The sequence below is a fragment of the Amblyomma mixtum genome, chromosome 10 (genome assembly GCF_055824585.1).
Source record: "Amblyomma mixtum isolate Tamu chromosome 10, ASM5582458v1, whole genome shotgun sequence".
NCBI lineage: Eukaryota > Metazoa > Arthropoda > Arachnida > Ixodida > Ixodidae > Amblyomma > Amblyomma mixtum.
Window position 1 is genome coordinate 84822095 of NC_143021.1, and position 12675 is coordinate 84834769.

Genomic DNA, 12675 nt, shown 5'->3' on the forward strand with positions numbered 1-12675 from the left:
AGCGGACGTCCGTCACATGAATCGGCAACGCAGCGCCGTGGCCGAACACTGTGAACACTTTCACCACCGAATTGACTTCGACAGCACTATTGTATTGGAAGCGGAAGCTAACCCGCGCAGGAGGCTTCTACTCGAGTCGTGGCACATTCAGCAAACACAATAGAATGTTAATCGTTCCCTGGGGACTCTCCCCTCATCCTACGTCCATGGGCTGCGGCCATTGACCCGGAGGTCCTTCACGCACGGACTTAAAAAGCCAAGCTGCGCTCGCCCGTAGTCACACCGTGAAGAAGGGGCCGAGCCGGTCCCGAAACGTCGTGTTTTCCCTGTATTTTGCTTGGTTGGCGTCACTTACCTTCTCCTAACATTAAATTTCCCAACCACATAGACTTCTGTCGAATGTTTTTGATACCAGGTACTTGCAAGAGAATGTATGGTACAACTGCATGCGATGTTCTTTGGTTGATCAGTCATGCATAATAAAAGCCACATTATTTTTAGTGGGCTCCTTACGGAAAGAATCATAGCGTAGCGTCAATGCTGACCCATGAAGCCTCCAATATATCTTTATAAAACTGGAGCCTATTCAAAACACGATCTCCAAAAAGTTGAAAAGCGAAATTCACTCTATCTATTCGAAACCTTTTAGTTGCAAATGAACGTCCGTGAGACCAGGCATCGCTTTCAAAGTGATGTTGCTGCAGTCCGGCTTGAAATCTTGCCTTAAAGGGAAGCTGAAGAGATTTTCGAATTCATTACAATGCTCACGTATGGATGTGGGAACCTTAAAAATCATGCGGGTGAAATTTTTTTGCAGATTAATCACTTAGGAGCGACGTAATCGCCGTTTAAAATTGCGCGGTAGCTCCGCCCCCCGCTGTCCGCCGAGCGCTGCTGATGACCCTGACGATGCGAGCCGAAACCGGAAACCGTGAGGTGGTGACGTAAACATTGGTGTTCCGTCGCCACGCAGCCTCCGCGACCGTGCTTGTTTCTGCGTGCGTGCCATCGTAAGCTGCTTCGATCTGCCGTGTGTTCCTGTATTTGTGTTTTTTTATGTTTGTGGTAATGTACAGAAACGTGGGCAGCATCGAGTGAAGCGATGGACCATCATGCCGGCGTTCTGCGCAGCCTTCGGCTGCACTAACACCAGCGGCCGCGACGATGTGGTCTTTCATAATTTCCCGCAAAATAAGAAGCTTTCCGCGAGGTGGGTCGCTGCTGTGAAGCGAAGGGATTTCAAGCCCTCAAAGACTACAGTGCTATGCTCTGACCACTTTCGTGATGAAGACTATAACCATAGCCTGTCGATAATGCGTTCATTGGGCCTGTCAACAAAGTCAGCTGGACTGAAACCCGGCGCAATACCGTCTGTCTTCGTGCACAGGAGCTCGTCACTGCCACCGAGGCCAGCTTTCGCTAAAAGGAGGAAGCTCGCGGTAAGAATTTGTGTATTAACTCTATGAGAATTTGACTGCGTGAACCGGTGTTCTGTGTAGTGTATGTCGCGTAATTTCGTGGATGCAAGACTTTCGGTTGTAGTGAGATGAACGGCGCTGGAATGAGAATGTCAGGACGGCAGCAAACTGCAGCTTACAAAATAAGTGCTTAGCTGTTATGCTTGCAGGCATGCATCATGCATCTCGTACAGCATTACTCATATCAGAGCTGGGCCCTAAATTTTTTGGCAGAATAAAAATCGTTAAACTGCTATTATACTGCAAGAGGTGGAGCGACGCGAAGTGCGCCTCACAACCGGAGACTGCGCGCCGCGCGTGAGCAGAGAACTTCGTTCGGTAAGCGAGCACGTGAAAGGACGTTATATGCAGACTCTTTACTCAATTATGTTCGAGCTCAGATATTCTAGGATTCATGCGTAGCCCTCAGTGACGAGAACATAGGGAGTAGTACGCGGCACATTTTTCTTCGTCGTCGGAGCGCCGAGAAAACTGTTTGCACATGTTTCTGGTATACGGGCGCGCGGCGTTTCGTTTTCAATTTGGTTTCGCCTGGGGCCTGGCTGATAGCAGCCTCGTCAGCGCCCAATGTGCGCAGTCATGGCGCTTGCAGTCCGGCCCCAAAGCGCACACTTTTTTTTTGAGCGATCTACGTCGGACGCGGCCGCTGGTTCTGTGTTAGCGCTTGAAGTTGCCTGTCAGGGTTTTTAAAAAGATCTTTTTTGCTTGGCTATAGTATTTGCAGGAGGTGCTCCAAATCTGAAAATACAACATAATATGAAATACAACATAATATGAAAATAAAAATTTAATTAAGATATGCAGTTTAGTGAGCTAATGGAAGCCTTCTGCCTATTACTGGTGTCTGCCGTATCCCCCAATATAGCCCCAGGTATAAAATTAATACAAGGTTTAACCCATTAGGGACCAAGAAAAATCTAACAGAGGGATTTTCTTCATTTTTAGCACATAATACTCTCATATAAAGAAAAAGAAACTGCTGAAATTTCGTCACGATTGCTTTATTCCTTCCAGAGGTTACACAGGTGTACTTTTTATAGTACACTGGGCCTTCCCCATAGCACATGTGGCTACTTCACTGCATTCCTATTGGTGGCGTGAACTTTGTTATTATGTCTGCGATTTTTACGCAGGGTGATATAACACTTCGTGCAGGCCCTCATGAATATTTTCTGGCTATACTGGCACCGCAGTTATCCTACTTTGCACGGAAAGCTTTCTCATTTTCAAAGAAGCATCAGATACGATTGAGCCAGAGTGTCTGCGAACCGCTGCTTACTGCATGCATGTCAAGGTGTAGATAATAATGAGTAACGTTCTTACCAAAGCAAAAGTAGTCAGCAGGCTCGTCTCTAGCAATTTGGCAGATTGTTCAGGCTTTCGCAATTGCAAAGTTGAGCTTTGGTGTCAACAACCACTATCACTTTTTGCCCCTGATGCTGATATACTGGCAGTAGATGGCTTGATGCAAAAGGTCAACACCTGCCATACCACTGTTGTAAAAGGAAAGGAGTTTTGCCTTTAAAAAGATCTGTTTTTCTTGTGCTATAGGCAACCACCACTCTACAAAACACGTAGGCTCACTGCTGTTATAGTTGCAAGCCATAGTTACTATACTGTTGATCGTAGACTTCAATAAAAGCATGTAACCTATACTACTGAAGCAAGAATCGATGTTTCATGGCTGCTTCTATTTCATTCGCTTTCTTTGGCCCGAGTGGACACTTCCTAAACCCGTTTTGGCGAACGGTTCCTCTAGCCCTAAATTCCTCCCAGTGGAGCGTTACAAGAATGTCTTGAGAGGTAAAACAAATGCAAAAAAAAAGATGAAATGGTCACTAAGCGTTGAAATCACCTCAGGAGACGACAGGACAACACGCGCTTCCAAAAGTTTCATATCTGAACTCAAGTACTTTCTGCAGACGGTGTCAATGGCATAACAATAACTGTCTGCTCTGCAGAACCTTCAGTTCTTATAACCAAACTTTATTACAACCAATTAAAATCATACCATCATCATACTTAAGACCGCTAGCGGCAAGTACAGCAGCCTTCGAGGCCTTGCTGAGCAGACAAAGTGATTTTTTCCCAAAAATTGGAAGGAACCATAAGATCTATGAACTGGAATAAATAGGCGCCGTTCTGCACACAGGAAGACCCAGTGTACTATAGAAAGTACAGCAGTATATAAATCATCACAGAGCAAAAAACGCCAAAGGTGCGGGACATTCAAAGCATCCGTTGTTTACTTTCGTCTTTCGTGCTGCTCTATACTTGAAACTAGCGTAATATGTACATAAATGTGGCCGTGAGAAAATTATAAACAAGCAACTACCGGTGCAGTTCGTAGGAAACAAACATCCTCAAGTTTCACCACGGAAAGCGTACATACTGAGCAGAGGAAGTGCGCCAAATAAGTTAAGGGTGGTTGGCCAATCCCCTGTTGACCATAGCATGCCCTATTTGAAAAGAAAATTCCAGTCTTTGGTGGTGAAATTATAAAAAAATTAACTGTACTTTTAAAAGTACGCTGGGCACTAATGGGTTAAAATAAGTTTTGGACCTTCTAAAGGAACACCTGGTATATAATAAATGATCTCACTTCGCACGGAGCTCGCCAATCAACAAAATGGTTTATGAAATAAACCAGCAGATTTTACTCATACTGAAGCACACTTTTGTTCTGTTTGGAACAATAACATCATGTGGCTTATGCCTTTCAGTTTCTTGCCGAACTGCTGCAAGATCAAGACTGCGCACCAGACGATAGTGCAAATGAAGAGTGCATGGAAAATGACATCACACCTGGAGGCTGCACACCACCAGGCAGTCAAGAATCCACACCAAACGGCAATACAAATCAGGACTGTGCAACAAGTCGAATGCCACTGGCAGATGCTGCTGAGGACCCTGCATCGAACTTTTCTAAAAGTGATGACAAGGCTGACAAGTCTGTTCAAGTTCTAATGCAGCCAACACCATTAAAGTGTTCTGCCAGGAATACGTTTATAATAACACATGTAGTCGTAAAAAATTGCCGAGTGCAGCATGGCTTCATACATTAATAATAATATTATATAATTGTGCGCCACGTGTGCTACACCCAGCCTTGCGATTCGGCCTGCTTGGTTGCAGCACGAGGCCATCGAGTTAGTGAAAAAAATCACTGAGAACAGCGCGATAAAGGCGGCCGCAAACGGATGGAGATATTCCTACAAGGGCTTGCAGTATGAAGCAACTCGCCTAAACAAGGATTTCAATTTACTGCCACATCCCATCTTGGCATGCAGAACGGAAGGCGCACGTTTGTCACCTCGACGAGTTCTGCCGCAAAGCGCCGCGAACTTCTGTCTTTCGCGTGTGTTATGAACCGAGCCGGCACGCAGCGACCATGAAGCGATGCCAGCATAAAATTTGCGTGCAAAAAGAGCCTGACAACTTCTTGCGCTTGTTAATGGTCTGTGTTGATTACAAGCAGATTTGCGGCAGCACCGACAAGCGACAAGACAACAGTGCCGACGATCGCATCCCGCTTACATTGCATTAGGAAAATTTCGTGGAGCAGTGCTATACTACATTTTCTGGCTTCAAAATTAATTTATTGTATCTCTGAATGAAGTTTGGCTAGAAAAGTATGCTTATCAATGGACATTTCCAACACGTGGAGATGCTGACACTTCGCTTTCGTTCAAGCCAAAAGCACCGCTTGCGCCAGCATCATTGCTTCCTTGGAGCGGTTTGCTCTTTGCGATTGGTTCGTACATGTAGGGGATGACGCCAAGATCCTCCTGGTAATCTTCGATGTGTTCCATCGTGATATAAGCATCAAACCAACAACCGGAACACCGCGCGCCGCGCTTCATGTACTACATCGGCGGCGACCGAGCCGGGCTCACCGAGCTAACGCCAGTGTTTACGTCACGAGGCGCCCAGCCAATCACAGGCGGCAACGAGGCGCGCGAGCTGACCCGATGCTGCTGCGGCACTTTTCGCCAAAATAAAATAGGTTTGCGCTTTCCTTTGCCTAATTTCGATGAGAAATTCGAATTCCGAGGGTGGAAAACTGTAAAGTGTATCTCTTCACTCAATTTTTTTGGGAAACCTTTCAGCATCCCTTTAAAGGCTGGATAGAAACCTGGAACAAAATCTAAACAATATAAACATATACATATATCTTTTTCTTTCAGTTAATGTAATTGGAAGCACAACTATGTAGATACTGAAAACAAGGTTGCATAATGTAACTCTGCCCTGGTACTCCCAAACGACGAAAGCAAAGTTATGGACTGTAGTTCATATCATGCCATCAGGTCCATTCAGTGCATGCTTAAGAAACATGTTCCTGAGGCACTTGAGCGAATACAGGAAATCAGATAGGAAGTGGAGATGCCGAGCCGAGTCCACTGGGTGCTCTAGCTTGCAGATGTTCTTGTTTGACTTGGCTCCAATTCGCAATATTTTCCACATATGCCTTTTTCATGAGGAGCCATCGCTTGTGACAAAATCGACGAATAGTCCGCTGACTTCAGCAAGAGTCATTGCTTCAATTAATATTTTTGCAAGCATCTCTGCTTTGATTAAGTAGAACGTGTTGTCGGGCTAGTTGGTTCAATACTTCACACTCGTCCCGTAACCTGTCTTGTGTGTGTGTGTTTCGCGCAACTGCCATGTCTGAAATCTCTGTTTTGACGTTTGTAATCGTAGAAAACACACCAATAATCTGGAGCCATTTTCCAGTGAACGCTACAAGCATTACTATCATGCCATGGTCACATGTTCCGGTTTGCCCTTCAGATGTGAACAGGCCCATGTCGACAAAACCTTCTATGCGACCCGAAAGATTCATAGCAAGGCGCTCTGATAGTTTAATTTCATCGGCCAAAAGGCCACCATGTCTGTTCATGCTGCTAATATGCTTTGTTTTCTGCTTAAGTTGGCTTAGCACTCTATCGCTGTACCCAAATACACTCTTCAAGAGCCTCAGGTAGCGTTTCAATGTGGTTTTGCTCGAGAGAGAAATGATATTGTGTTTGCGAAGGTGCTCGTATAGTTTGGCACTCCTCATTTTCATTAGAATACATTCCAATATCCAGACCTTGCAATAGACGTTCCCTTTAGCATTTAGCCTTTTTGCTGCAGAGAAAAAGTGCGTAACACATTGTCGTTGATTGGGAGGCAGAGTTTCACTCTGTGCTCGAAGCATTTCTTCGGGCTTTGAGGCGTTCTCCTGCTGCATTTGCTTGAGTTGGCCTTTGAGGGCAGCAGAGCGAGATGACAGTCTTTTGACTGCATTTCTTGCTGCACGCAGCTTCAGAGCGGCATTTAGGACATTCTTATTAAGTGGTCGCTTCAGCCTTGACTGTGACTTTAGTAGTCCCTTCCTCAGGTATCGACAGGAGATGCATGCTTTCCCTGAGAACCGAGAACAGTGAATGGGGCGCTGCTACAACAATCTGTTCTGACAGACAGGAGCAGTATCAGACGTAAAAACTACGGTGCAAAAATTATTTTCCCAACAGTTATAATTAGAATCAGGCAGCAGTGAAACATACCTTCAGATGGTTCTTTCTCGGCCCAGCACTTGCTGAAGTACATGCCCTCGCGGGCTGTCACTTGTAGTTCGAGGCCCTTATCTAGGTCCGACCTTGACATGCTGCTAGTTGGCAAGCCGCTTTGCAGATCCCGTACGCGTCAACACTTCGGAGAAGGTTCTCTGCTTCCGCACAAGAAGTGACGTGCCCTTCCTCAACAATGTGGCCACAAAGGTACGCTGTATATCCGACGGTCATCGTCCTCTTGTCTGCATCCTGGGAGAACACCGCCACCCTTTCGGACGTAATTTCTTTGTTTCCATGAATTCTTAATTGGCCGTACCGGATGTCTGCGTAACCAGGAACACGGTGACAACTCCAGTAGGCGGACGGAACACTCAAAGTGAGAAGATATCCAGGCATACACGCTTCCCATGTCCCGCAGCGGGTGAACGTTCCTATGTCGTCGCAGCCGCTTCACCAGCATCTGTTCCTGCTCCAGAACAGTCGTATTGGTAATCACCGCACACTTCAGATGTTTTGGCCTCAGAAGATAAGACGTCCGTGCTGGTGCTCTTCCTGGGTGGTCTTGGCTGAGTCGGTTTTTTCGACAAGTAACGTGGGGCATTTGGCAGTAGCGTCGGCACGTCATCGGGCAGCATATCCGGCTTTCCGCGTGCATTACGAACTTCTTTACCTTCTATAATGTACACACAGTCCCGCAGACTACATGATGGTTCGAAGTGAAGTTCGAAACCACACAGGTTTCGTCGAGTTTCTTGCCCTGGCGGTGCAAGTTTCGCTCCCAAATTCGGCGTCGTTCCTCATCTTTCGGCACGGTAAACAACGACGGCTGCTTTCCTTTAGTCCACTTATGGCCGGTTCGTCATCCGAGAGCAAAGCAGTGTCGTTGCCGTTACCGGTTCGGCATTCCTACTTTTCACGAATGAAGAAGGCAGCCGGCGAAACAAATTAAAATGATGCCCTGAAAAAAAAAAACAGATAACAGCCAAAGCCGCAAACCATGTGTGAACAAACGTGCGAGAGTCCAACACATGGGCACCACCAACAGCCAGCCCACACGACGACAGAGCCGCCGCTAACATCTCGGTCCCGTCCGCACTCGCCGCCTCGCCGCAATGCATGGCGCACGCCGGCTGATGCACCCACTACTCCCTTCTAGAACACTATAGCGGTGGTCGGCGGAACGCGCGACCGCGGTGAGAGCCGTGTAGTGGCGGCTGCAGCTGAGGCGAGTCACGTGCTGTTACGTCACAGCCCTACCTCCGGCGCTCCTCCTGCTGAAGGTTAAAGTGCAACACCCGATGACCTTGTCGAAACATGGCGTAGTGGAGCTCTCACTCCAAAAACCCAGCCGGTCTAAGTTAATTTGCGGTCTTCCACTACAGTGTACATCTGTAGCCCCTGTGTCTACTCGACACGTTAAACACAAGATACTAGTGCTATTTGTACCAAATGAGGGATGGATAAATTGGTGGAGCTTCTTTTTTTTTAATCCGAATATTCTTTTGTTCACACGACGGAAAAAAGCAAAGAAAGCCCGGGCTCTTGGCAGCGGAAAAAAAAATTAAATACCGATTACACAAAGCGACAATTCCAAAATGCATGTGTTCGCTGCCACGTGGTAGTGATAACGCCCAGAAATATGCTACTTCAATGATATGTAGCTGCGATGAAATGATTTCGTTACGCCGATTCACTCACTGTAGTGTTCAGCTTATAAAAAATTTGATGCCAGACGCTAGCAGGTGGTTTCATCACACTTTTCCCCCCATTCCCTTCCCCTGTGCAGGGTAGCCAACCGGAATCCTTTCTGGTTAACATCCCTGCCTTTCCCTCTCTCTCTCTCTCTCTTTCTCGACTACTAGATCTTGAATTCTCTGTCTGGCGGCTTATATCTACTTTTCGTTGTCATACTTTCGGTTCTTCGTGTCTGAGACGAGAGGCTTATGCTTGTTGGTCTTTTTTCGTAGAACGCTTGGGCGGCGGCACACGCTGAGCATTCACAACAATCCGCCTCGGCTACGTAGGGTACAAGTGGGTGGCGGAAGGACGGGTGAACGTTGCTGAATATGAATTTTTACCAGTGAGTGCCCGGATTTACGCCCACCGGAGTGTACATCAAGGGTGGAGGCTGCAGGCACGCAGGAGCACACGAGCGCGCACGCACGCACGCACGCACGCACACGCACATAAACGTACATACGCACGCATCACGGTTATTTTGTGGAAATACGGCTATACTGCTAACGCACTAAAAAAATAACTAAAAAACATGCATACTCCGAGTTGTATTCGTACCAGTGGCGGAGCAACAGAAAAGCTCCGTTTACAAATGCCCTAGGCTACTCGGTCATGCCCGAGGCTTTTTTTAATCCTTGTTGCGTGGAATATTAGGAAATTGTCTGACCCTCCTCGTGCCTTGCTTGATGTCGTCAAATTCAGCGATCTGGGAATTAGACCTCACGCTAACATGACTCCCTTACTCCGCCCGGACATCAAAATTCCGGAATCAGTGAGGGTGTTGAACTTGCGCAGCATATTCGTCCAGTGTTAAAGAGCACTGTTCTCTGAACAGTGACCTCGTTGAACCCGGCGGGCCTACGTGTTCAGCCATCATGCGGGTTTTCGCAACGCTAAGCGGCCCTATGAAGTTCGCACGGAATTCTGGAGTCTTTCATGGCAGACAGAAATGTTATAGTGAAGTTCATGATCTCAATGTCTGTTTTAAACGACTGCTGAAGTGTGCCCGCCAAAAATACAGTATCACGACAAAAAAAAAAATCATTTTATGGCTCACTGATTTCTCGTTGCTCGCACAAATAACATTTCACTGGCCACAGCACGAATGCAAAGGTACGGCCTAACGCGTAAGGTTCATGTTTGAAGCGTGAAAAAGGTTTTTGCAGCCGTCTGAAACTAAGTCGAGCCCATTTATAACGAACCTGACGGTCAGGCGGATTCCGTTCGTTATATATGATGTTCGTAGTAAGTGGGCTCTCCGTATAACAGCCCAAAATACTAAGGCCGCTAAAAGTGCTGTTTATTTTTTGCAAAGCCGTACCTTTCCAGGCTATCCTGGGTGTCATTTAATCCCCGTCGAGACTGTTGCTGCCAACTATCAAATTAAGGAACGGGGTCATAACTAATCGTGGTTGAAAAGTAGACGGCAGCTGTTGGCAGGTCGGCCACATAAATGAAATTCCTGGCAATAAGGGAGTGCGAGTATTTGGCGTTAAACGCCTCCGTCAAAACACGTGCTTGAGCGATTTTGTGGTGTGCAGGAACGTAGTTATCCGATGAAAGATCTGGCCAGTTGTGGATCAACGAAGTGTTGCCACAAATCTGCATGCGTCTGGTCACGTGTGTTTTCGAGCTTCTTCTGTCGTTCCTGGGCTCATGCAGCGACGAAGAGAGCGCAGCGCTCGTGGCACAGAGTGCATCAGTAGCACAATCCGCTGTGTGACGCTGCCTGCACGTGGTAGGAGCGCAAAGTATGGAGCATACTGGGCAGTCTATGCATACCACGTGACCAGCATGGCCAGCAAGGCTTTCAAATTCTCAACTCACTGCTGTTAGTTGATCCACGACCATGGTGAGTAGCTTCGCTTTTGACGGACCCCTTTTCTCACGCGCACCGCGCTTCTTCCACTTGAGATGCTTTGCCCACCCGGCGAACATGAAGGCAAAATGATTGCCCTCGTAGACCATCGAATCTGGCTCAGCCGACAGTTACTTAATGTTTCAGCAGAGTTATAACATATTGTTACCGTGTTTACGCTAGCGTTTACAGTGTTACCGGACACGAGACTTCCCGGTTAGCGCTGCGGATGGCAGTGCTGCCATTTATTGCATTTTTGTGTCGACATGTTCTTTCCGAGGAACATCGTGAAGGTAAAAAGGCACTCCTTCATCTCTGTGCTCACTGGAGGTACGACCTCTTGAACTTCGGGGGTAGTTTACGGCGCCTACTCGTTCGCCATAACAGAGCGGAGTGGCCAACGTTGTTCGTTGTATCGGCGACGAATTGCCATTGCCCTTATGCATATTTGGCGATAGCACCATGCCTATTCCTAATAACCGAACGCTCGTTACATCTGCGGCCGTTAGAAGTGGGCTCGACCACATCGGCCGAATTCGCTTTCATACACTGGTATCAAGAAAGCCCAGTTAAGGCTACAGATATTATAGGTAGAGCAAGTAATGATCTATTACAACCTTCGTCATCTCCCATGTGGAGAGGTCGTACGGGTATCCTAAGGAAAAACGAAGAGTGAGAAAATCGAATGTATCAGCACAAAGTCACCTCACGACCAAGCCTAGAAAAGACAAACGGGCACTTAGTCGCCTCTTAAAGGTGCAGTGAAGAAGAATCTGAACTTGTCCTTTTGCCGCGGGAACTCAATATACACGTTCCGTGCATTCTTAGAAACTTCGATTTATTGCCCTGTGTGGTCGATTTCCCCTATTAAATCTAATTAACTTCCCGCTCCCGCATTTTTCTTTTAATTCTCCTCGTACGGTGGGCGGAGTCGACCAACGCGGGGAGTGCCTTTCACCCAGTCCCGTGGCGGCTTGCCGCTCTGCCATCGGCGCAGGAATACGCAGTAATCCGTAGTAGCAAATAGTCCGCGAGTATTTTTATTTCTGCGGGCTTATTTTGCGGCTATATTATCTGCGAATGAAATTATTTATTCACGGAAACCTAATAAGGAAATAAAGCGAAAGGAAAGCCTCCACGGAACTGGCTGAAAGGCACTCCACGCGTTGGTCGACTCCGCCCACCGTACGGGGAGAATTCAAAAAATAAAGGCGGGAGCCAGACGTTAATTCGATTTAATTAGGGAAATCGGCCACACAGGGCAATAAGTCGGAGTTTCTAACAATACTCGGAACGTGTAGATCGAGTTCCCGCGGCAAAAAGACGAGTTCAGATTCCTCTTCACTGCACCTTTAAGCAAAGCTGCCAGAAAGGGGTTGTTTTGTAGTTTTGAAAATAAATAGCCTGAAACCAGTTGGTGGACAAATGGTGCATGACAGATTCACCAGACTCTATCAAGGGCGCAAAAAAAATTCTTTATACGAACAGGCTCTCTTTGATAGCGCTCCAGAAAAAGTTGCAAAAATTCTATGTAGTGCAAGTATACCTTGTTCCTCGTAGAATGCTGCACTTGCAAGAATATTGCACCCCAACTTCGCCGCGAAGATGTTGGTAATTTGTGTCCGTGCGGAAACGAACCGTTCTCAACCCATCCAAGCATGCTTTTTTATCATACTCTTTTAAGGCGGAAGCCTTTAATGCCTCATCGTTGTAAGCAGGAGCTGTCGATAGAAATGTCACGCTTTTCAGTTGGTCGAAACGGTCGTGACGTCACAGTGGGCGAATTTCAAACGGGGCCAATTGTACTTTGGCTACTAACCATGCAACCAATTAAAGGGATCGTATAGTGATGCTGCAAGTACGTTTGACTGAGTTTAGCTAATTGCTTACTTAACCAATTAGTCTAATGAACATTTCTAGTCAGACCAGATAAATAAATAAAACCAAGTAGCAAATTGACCGAGCTTGGGAATCGAACCCCGGTCTCCAGAGTGCGAGTCGAGCACACTACCACTCCGCCATGCCAGCTCGATGGTTTGGAATG

The 12675-nt window shown here is 46.9% G+C and overlaps 1 pseudogene; it reads right to left on the reverse strand.

Moving 5' to 3' along the window:
• Positions 1-509: 509 nt before the first annotated feature.
• On the reverse strand, positions 510-7267 carry LOC149326336 (uncharacterized; annotated as a pseudogene).
• Between the last annotated feature and the right edge of the window lie 5408 nt (positions 7268-12675).